This window comes from Centruroides vittatus, unplaced genomic scaffold, assembly GCF_030686945.1.
Source record: "Centruroides vittatus isolate TY-2023 unplaced genomic scaffold, ASM3068694v2 contig_2908, whole genome shotgun sequence".
Taxonomy (NCBI): Eukaryota; Metazoa; Arthropoda; class Arachnida; order Scorpiones; family Buthidae; genus Centruroides; species Centruroides vittatus.
In genome coordinates, this window is record NW_027121851.1 from 22,046 (window position 1) to 32,272 (window position 10,227).

A 10,227-nucleotide genomic window follows, 5' to 3' on the forward strand; every position below is an offset into this window, starting at 1 on the left:
TATCATTTTACGAGATTACGTGATATTTCCTGTTATTTTGGACGTCTTCACAGTTTTTCAACAGAGCTTACAGATAATCTTCCGAACTGCCACACTACAGTTATATACAGTTAACGAAATATCACCTCTCGCAACATGTCATGCAATTGGATCTATAAACTGAAAGAATTGTATGAAAAAAATAGAGATTATCACGTAGCCAAAATACCCAGCTTAAAAAAGACAAATAAATAAAAAAAGAGAATAAAATTAAAATAAATGTTGCACTTAAATTCAAAAGAGATAGGATTTATCCAATTTCCATTGAAATCTCCACTAGAACTTTCAGTAAGATTGGAATTGGAAAGATACGATACACAATTTCAATGAAATTGCATTAGTGATAGATCATTTCATATGTAATTATATGTTGAAAATTAACTGCAAGAATGACTGTAGGCGTAATATACAATAAGTCGTTCAAAGAAAACTGATTTATCAAGATAAGTTTACATAGTATGCATTTTCTGTATAATAGCTTTCTATACTTGCACAGGAATATAGAATAAGAATATTAATCAAATCATTTTTAAACATTCGTAAATTATTTTTCTATTTATAAAATGGAATTATAATGTAGACCTACGCGAAATCGGTCGGATGACGTAGTGGTCTAAGTTCAATTGTTATTCTGGAAGCGAATTCGGGCTTTGACTATTTTGTTTATCATGAATGCTTGTGGTTACTCAACTGTGGAAGCTCCGGCTACTTTCTCGTATTCTGCCATGCATGGATGCATGTTAGATCCAGTTTACAGTATTATAATTACTTTTAAAATTGGATGCGTATGGATGATGGAACTGGTATTTGACGAAAAGCTCTACAAGAACTGTAACAATATTCCTAAAGATTATTCCCCTAAAACTTCTTGATCAATATGTATCCCCTTTGTTTGGAACTAAACATTTAAATACTGTATTGCTGTAAAATTTGAATCTCGTTTTCATTGCTGATAGTGACTCAGTTAATCAGTGTGTTAACCATTTTCATTCTGGAGTAGTTAGAAATAGCGAACACTAGATAATTAAAGGTTTTGTTTCAGTGTATATTTGATTATTCCCATTCCAAAAGCCATAACAGTTCAATATTTGCCACCAAATCTTCGATTGCAACCTTTAAATCAGTGAATAATTTTAAGTTACGATACAGAAAGCTTGTCATACGAAAGGTGTTCAGTGTTATTAAAGATGGATCACGTGAGTTTGGAGTGAACTTGCTAGATGCAATACGAATGATTAACAAACATTGAAATGAAGTTCCATAAAGTACCTATTCAAAGCAATTTGCAAAATTTTTCTGTTGGATTCGGTTAACAATTTATTGAAAAATTAGAATTTCCCTCAGAATTCGTCGATTACATCGAAAAAGACTGTGGACATTGAAATATTTTGACTTAGCTGCCTGAGAACTCTTACTTGATGCCGACATCATTGCTGAAGGAAAGAACTAAGAACAGAACAAGAGATGAAGATGAGAAAGGAAAGAAATTTCGTCAAGGACAAATATCCTGTTCTCCTAACAGGCAGGAAAACCAGAAAAGCCTCGAGTTTTTAAGAGACTTTCTAGAAATTACATTATTCATAAAATAAGATGCTTTCGAGGTAAACTGTATTAAAGCATAGTTGAGCAAGAAGCAATAAATCGCCGACGACAAACTCGTGGAACAGACTTTTTCACTAATAGTGTCAATATTTTGTTATTTTGTACATATACAAGTTCGTACGGTATCTAAAAAAGTAATAAAATGTAATGTATTTAGGCTAAGTCTAATTTTTACTGTATATTGTTTGTATTGTGATATTTACAATATTATTAAAATAATAATAGTTTCTGTAACTCGAAAATTTTTCTTTGTCCTTTACACTTCGAGTTATCGAGATCTACTGTTCACAAAAATGGTATAATGGTAATCATGCTATAGCAATTAATTTATTATAGATTCGATAAATGATTTAACAAGTTAATTTTTTAAAATATTATTGATATTATCATACATATTAAATTAGTTTACATTAGTTTACATATTATTTTCATTTTGCCAGAAAACAAAAAACGCATAATAAGAAAGAAATTTATTCTATTTTCGATGGTAAGAATTGCAAGGCTGGATAAACACTTTTGATTCATCATAAATCTTAAATAATTGTTAACAAGATTCATTTTGCTATTTTCTCTAGCAGCATGGAGACGTTATAAGTAGCGTCGAATAGATCCTAGTCAGGTGCAAAGATTAGAGATGTCCTACGTCATTCTGACTGCAAATGACCGTAAATTTGAGTTGTTTTTTTGTTACTAAAAACAAGTGAAGAAGTTATTCTTGAAAGACAAGTTTCTAACAGAGATTGATTGCGTTTAGATCTCAAGCGTATTTTAGAGCTTGATTTACTCTATATTTTCGTAAAACCCGAATTGTCACTCTTGTTATTTCATGCCCATTTAGAAATTAAGAGTTTTACATTAGTGTATTTTCCGTTCAGAGCAGGCTAAGTGATTCAATTTAGATCAGGACTTGAAATAAAACCATAATATTCAAATATTTTAAAAATATTAAAAGATAAAAAACATGGGTATTGACACTTAAAGACATTTTAATCTCATAATAAATCACTGTATTATTATTCGAAAAACTTATTTCGCTTTAAGTTTTCACATTTCACATTTTTATAATGATGTAACTTTCATTTTACATAACCTTTTACATACGAGCTTATTACGTAAATCATATATTGTAAATATAAATTCTTGCAATGAGTCAGTAATGAGCCTTCTTAAGTAACAAATAATTATATAGCAATGACTTGCCCTAGTTGCTCACCGAATTTAAAAGCCAATCTTACAAACTTTCTTCCCTGGAAGCGAATTGAATGTAACATTTGCATAACTAAAATTCTCATTATATTCAGTGTATTATAATTTTAAAACAAAGTTTATAGTTTTAATTAAAGTTACAACTTTAAATATAAGTATAGTAGTTTATACGTCACTTTAAATATTGTATTGTAAAATTAATTAAATTATTACTTTGCCTGATTGGATTAGATTGGTGAGAAACGGCAACGCAACACATGAGTAATTTGCCAATCGGGGCCCCGATTTTCTATTGGTAAAATGATTCCTATTTAGGTGTTAGATACGTGAAGATAACCTGAAGAATTTCACGTTAGTCAGGCGCGAGTATTCAGTGGTTTTATCTTCTATCTCTGCTGAACTTCATCTTAGTTAACGAAAATATAAACTGAATTTTCGGTATGGTTTAACGTTCTATAAAAATGACTTGGTTAATGTTACCTATGGTTCCAAGATGGCGGCTCGTCTGATTCCAGCAAGGAAACAGTGGGGACGCACGTTCTAACCTAACCTAACCTATTCTAATAATTTTGTTGGTAATAATTATGGTAATTTATTAGAATAGGTTAAGTTAGGTTAGAACGTACGTCCCCACTGTTTCCCTTTTTCTATTTGCTGGAATCAGAGACGAGCTGCCATCTTGGAACCATAGGTAACATTAACCAATGGCTTTATTTATAGATAAAGAATAATCAAATACGAAACGATACAAAGAAAATAAAGAACTTTAACGCTCTATTGATATTTTTCAAAATGATATTTCGGTATACTATATCATTATCCGGTTTCTAAATTGAATTTAAATTCGTTATTAGTTTATTTTATGCAATAAAAAATTACTCTAAATGTGTCGTTGACAGAATGTTTTCACTAGTTTTGAAATTTTCTTTAGGTCAAGGATGGCAAACGTGCCTAAAGGGGTACACAAGAATTCGCCTGGCACATAGTAACATAACATATCAAATGATTTAGTTTACTTTTTATTACATAAATTTTAATTTATATTAAAAACTGAAATTAAATTCATTACAGGGATTATCACTAGAAGCATCAATAAATAAATATAAATTTTATTTAGATTATTTTTCATAAATGTATTTAATTCTAACAATAAAAAAGAAACACGAATAAAATATGATATTTAAATTTAGAATTAAATTGAATATTTTTAAAAAAAAATTGGGAAATTTATTAGATACAAAAAACATGTCTAGTTATTTTCAGTCTTCTCGAAATTATAACTTAAAGACGGTTAAAATTAGGTTAACGCAGGCTTAAGCAGACTTTAATATAAAACTAATTTATGATTTAAATCGGATTTATATAATGCATTTTAGTCAAGTATAAATATTTTCGTTTTTTAAACCTGTATTAAGATAAGTATCTTTCTTTTAAAATTAAAGCTTATTTATAGCGTAAATAATTAAAATATATATATATATATATGCTATGTATATGTATTTTATGAACAGATTGAAGTGATGTGTTCGACATTTACTTGACCTAAGAATAAATAAAAATTGACAAAATATAAAATAAAAAAAATGCTAAATGTTCTCCTAATTTATGCTGTTATGATGTAACATTTAATACCGTCAAACCTCTGAACAACGGCCACTGACTGGAAATTAAAAAATGTTATTAGGAGTGCCCATTGTTGGAAGGTTATTTTGTATGCAGCTTTGTTTATCTTGCTGAAAAATGGCCGCGCCTTAGAGGTGATCGTTGTTAGATTGTGGCCGTTATTGGAGGTTCAGTAATATATCATTTTCTATTTTCTTGCAAACGGTAGTCATAAGTAATAAACTTATTTTTGCATAAAGCTATCAATGTCTTCGTGTGTTTAAACGTGAAAGTTAAGGAAATTAGGAAAACATCTTTGTTTACAAACTATTTATCTATAATTATTGCCAAAAAAGATTATGAAAAGGTAATTTTTTTCTCATTTTAATATACAACAGATAAATTAAACAAACTTCTCTATCTTTTAAAAGAATAAACTCATAGTAAACTATTGCATTTTGTATTGTGAAATAAGAAATCTCTAATTATTTCTAATGCGTGTCATTTTCTTTCTGACATATTTCACTCTCCTTCCCTGATAACAAAGTACTTACATTTTTAGATTTTGTACGTAATTTAAACTTACATGTAAACGCATGAAACATGCATGTAATCAATATAATAAAGATAACGTATATCATACAATTAAACCTATTATCTTTGCAGTGTTTTTACGAAAAAGTCGTTAAAATAAATTCGATATACATGACATAAATGCAATTTTCACCGCATAATCGTGAATCTAGATAAAGGAATTATAGGAGAAAAAAAAACTGGAAACGAAACAAATGCACAAGTTTTTTGTCCTAGATACAGGTTCGAAAGCAAACGTCCTTTAAGAATCAAGGAGGAGTTAGTTCACTTGAAAGCGAGACTAACAAGCTCAGTGTTCTACTCATTTCTCGTCAACCATGATACTGGTGAGTAGCTTCAATTCAGAATATTATTAATCACTGTCGTATAACTTTTAACATTTATGAGTAATCGTTGTTGTTAATGATGCATTATGCAACAATTTAGTAACAAAACGTGATTTTTTAAAAATCTTGTCCTCTTTTTTTTCCTGTTTAATTATTATCCGATAACATAACGAAAAGCAGTAAATGATGTAATATATTTTGGACATTGTGAATTTATATTGTTTATTCATTAGCATTTTCTAAAGAAAGAGAGGAATAGATTTATTGTTTCTGGTGACAAAAGAAGCTTTCACTTCCTCAACTTAAAAATAAAAAACTATTATATTTAATAGGAAATTTTTTAAAATTTAAAATATCGTGAAAAATATATAGAACAGTAGAGTTGACTATGAAATAATAATATTTTTAATTCTATTATTTTCGGTTATTTAAAAGCAATTCTTTTGTCCATACAGAAAATAATTAAATATTTAATAATGCTAGTCGTCATTTGATGTTATTTTTGATTCTTGCTGTCCTTTCCTGTTATTAATATTGTATATTTTGACACGTATCGTTGATAAATTTCATTATTAATACGCTATTTTGATATTTGAAATTTTTTATGGCTTATAAAATAATTTACTTTAGTAATTTTAACCTATTTATTTGAAATACTTTGAAAGTAACTTTAGAATACTTTAAGAAATAAACAATAAAATAAAAATAAATGAAAGATTTCATTACATTTATCCTTGCGAACGAGTTTATCAAAGATAATAAAGGCTTGATCAGTGCCATATACCGCATAACACTGACCAGCGAAAAGTTCTGTAGCCTTGAAAATAAAAAGATAATTTTATAGCCGGAATTCTTATAACACGTTCGTTTTGCTAGAAATTAATTCTTTGTAAGCGTACCTTACATTACCAAAAAGAGTGTTTCTTTTTTATTTGTGTTTGTTTGTATTTTGAAAGGGTGTTTCGCTGTTTGCTGTCAGTTTCATTTTCAAAGAAAAAGCACTCGCGTGAAATCGACTAAAGCTACCATTAAGATACACTTTGTTTATTATTTCCTTAAATTCTTGGGAATACGCCCCAGGTGCTTAAAACTGGTTTCTATTATTTTCCAAAATTATATTAACTTATTTTAAACAAATAAATGTTGATAATGTTTTATTAACTTTTTAAATGTTTTTAAAATTACACTGCTTATCGTCGTTGAGAATTGAAATAAGAAAGTTTTTATATTCGATCGAAACTATCGAAGGTTACGAACAATTATACACACTAAACCCGAATAATTCTAAATATGGAATATTTTGCTTCTATTTAAAAAAAAAGAAAGCTAAATATAATGGTATGAGTTAATTTATTATTTGAAATAATTTTTGCACCCTAACTTTATTATTAATTTCTTTTCAGATATTCCTCTTCATCCTTTGTTTAGAATTAGTAAGCAGCAGAGAGTATTCCGGACATGAAAATGCTAAAATAGCTCCAATTCCCTATCGATTCTCCGATAATTCATTGAAAAATGATTACATGTACGCCTATTATTCGCCAAAATTTAATTCACGAGCGTATACAAGAAGTCCATTTTTTGCAATTCGATACACTTACGGATATAAACCATACAGATACGCTTACGGAGTGAGACCTGTTCTAAAGGATTATTTGAAAAAATTTAGATCCTGGAAACAAGTAGAGAAAGACCTGGCAGCAACACCAAAACCTCAATTGTTATCGTAAGAACTGTGGCCAATTTATGTTGTAAAGATTAAAACGCATTATTAATTATTTTTAATACGTGATTTAATACATTTCAATTATACGTTATCAGTTAGTTGTGATCAATCATTTTATACATTGATCACCCGATCGAATATCAGCCAATTATCATGCAAAAGAGATGTATCAGATGTCGAACAATTATTTTAATAATTATATTTGGACAGTGTAAATAATATTTTTATTAAATTTCTTGTTATAAATGTGTAATATTTAATATTTAAAACAAAAATTACTCTCTTTTTTATTCGGGGTGTTACTTGTCATTAAATGGTTGAGTGATAGTGTGAAACACACTTTTTTAATAATCTGGTTATTACACGACTTCACGTATTGTAAATTGTTTTAATGGCTTAATACATAGCTTTTGTTTAAAAAAAAAAAATATCAGTAAATTTATTAATAGAAAAATGTTTTAGATGGAAGAATAAAATATAGTTTTATATATAGAAAAACATCTGTTCGAGTAAAAACTCATAGGAAGATAATTTAATTAGACTATATTGAAAGATTATACTTATAGTTTTATATAAAGATAGGTTTCATGTTACACATGATTTTCTAGTTGAGAGAAAATGTTTAAATTTTTCAGTAAATATGTCACAGGTGGTTAATGCTCATCATTTTCATCGTCATTTAACACAACGTCCCGTCGCCATTTACTTTTTATAACAAATATTTTTAACTCAATTGAGCATTTCGATTTCATGATGCATCTCCAGTTGTATTAACGAGAAAAGAAACAAATTTGATACGTTTAATTAAATTTCACGTTTCCATTCATACTTTTTTTTTTGTTGTAAAAAACACTTGGACTCGTTTAAGTTGTTTATTCATCTCAAATGAGTACAAATGGTTACTATTTATATTCAAATAGGTAGGAATTACATAGAAAATTTCACGATTTTCTGGTTTCTATTTTAATTTCACACAAAAGAAATTTATATAATATAACTAAATGTATATTTGTTCTCTAAACCTGTACTTCTAATTATACAAAAAGGGCGTCAATAGTTACATCAAGTTACAGCTAAATTCATTTTTAATCCAGTGCACACGTTTCGGAATTTATTAGAAACAATGAAAACGCTTCAATTCAATTTTATGAATGTTGTTTAATTATTATGATATATCTATTATTGTGTAGCTGAAAACAAGTATCCGACCCAAGAAAAATCTTGCTCCAACGGCCTATTATAACTAATAGCGCGAGTCTAAGTATCTAAATCCATAGAGCATAGCAAAGTAGCTTTAATGAACTTCAGGTTAAAAGTTTAAATTCACAAAACCTTGGCTATATTACGGTTAAGGTTCACAACATATTAACTCTAATCTAAATATATTATTATATTTTAAGAATTTAAAATAAAACATGCAAAACCTAATTAACGGTATAATTACTGTATTAACCTAACACAGGCCTATTTATTATGGCCTACTTTTGTGCTTCCATCTATCGTTTAGAAAAATAACTTTTTAATTAATATACAGAAGATATTTACAATTAAAAATTAAATTTCTAAACCCAACATACTCGAAATATTTTATTGATACTTAATAAATTTTAAGCAAGTTAATTTGAAATTATTAATTAAACGATTAAAGATAAAACTGTAAATTTAAACGGTCACGTTAACGATATTGTTTGTCATCTAAATAATTTAAAATTAAAATTATATATAGGCTATATATAAAAAAAAAAGAAATATGCTAATTACATGCGCTTGTAGGCACGTCATACTTTTCCGCTTATCGTGACGTTTCCATTTGTTATTACATGGTTTATTGATGATTAATTAAAGTCATCACGTTTTAATATTTTAAGCATGAAAGTTTTTAGTGGAAAAGTTAATAACCATCTCTTTTTTATAGTTTCCTTTTCAATGATTTTAGTGCTTATTAATAAGACTATAAATCGACAATGAATGGCTTCGTGGAAACTTGATAAAAAAGTACTAAATTTGAAGAACAATACAAAAATTATATGATTTTTTAGTATTATATTGCATATTGCTTGCGTAGGATTTTTAAAAGGATGGGGTTTAAAAAAACACACATTGTTTTGTCATAACGTAGTTTATTAATTTTTACAATATAATTATATAGAGTAACATAATATAGTAGACTAAGGAGGAACTAAATGGGTCCTGTTTTATTAACCTAGTCCAATTCTTTTCAAATATGGGGGTTAACCCCAAATTTTCCGTGTACACGGCCTGCTTGCACATATTAATCGCTCGTATGTTGCAGTGAATAGTGTATATTTAATAAATAAATCTAGAATAAGCTTTACCAATCGAAAGAAATTTGTTTAAATGCTAAAGCTTACAAGTATAAAAATTATTTATTGACTGCATGAATTGTGCCGTATTTAATTACTGTATTCTTTCTTAATTTTTTTTAATATATATATAGTTAAAATTATTTTCATAAACGTAATTTCAATTTAGGATACAGCTTATAAGAAACGATTCACTTAACGACGGTCTTTCAGGAAAAAAATTAATAAAATCATACAAGTTGCTTATATTGATAATTCGATTAATTCGAAAAACTAATAAAAATGTCCCACGAGAATACGAGAAAATAAAAAACGAATAAAAAAAAAAATTGAGAAACTAATAAGAAAAATAATTTGTTTTTAATAAGAAGACATGCATTATTTATCCGAAAGACTAAGAGAAAATTATCGTCTCTGCACGTTTAAATTAGCACACAAAACCGTGAATCTTTTTGAGTGCAAAATGTAATTTTAGAATCAATTCTCAGACGGATAAAACATAAAATTTAAAATTTAATTAGGATAATTTTTAATTATTGACGTTTCTTCCAGTTTATTTGCCCCAACCGAACGTTTTACTGATATTTTTACTTACTCTTCGTTGAAAATTTCTAAAATTATATAAACAGTTAGTTATGAATTAGGCCTACTTCTCAACAAAAACATGAGAACACGACATTAAAAAAACAAAGTCTACAATTAAATGTCTTCAAAACAGTATTTTTTTTAATTAAAAAGGACACGTAAGTAAACACCAGTCTAAAATTTATATTCCTAGGTAGGCCAATGTGAGTTGTAGGCATTTTGG

The 10,227-nt window shown here is 27.8% G+C and overlaps 1 long non-coding RNA gene across 1 annotated transcript; it reads left to right on the forward strand.

Annotated features, from left to right (window-relative positions):
- Positions 1–5,297: 5,297 nt before the first annotated feature.
- On the forward strand, positions 5,298–7,341 carry LOC136972463 (uncharacterized). Its single transcript, XR_010880336.1, has 2 exons — positions 5,298–5,369; positions 6,773–7,341. It is a non-coding gene; the product is annotated as an uncharacterized lncRNA (long non-coding RNA).
- Positions 7,342–10,227: the final 2,886 nt, after the last annotated feature.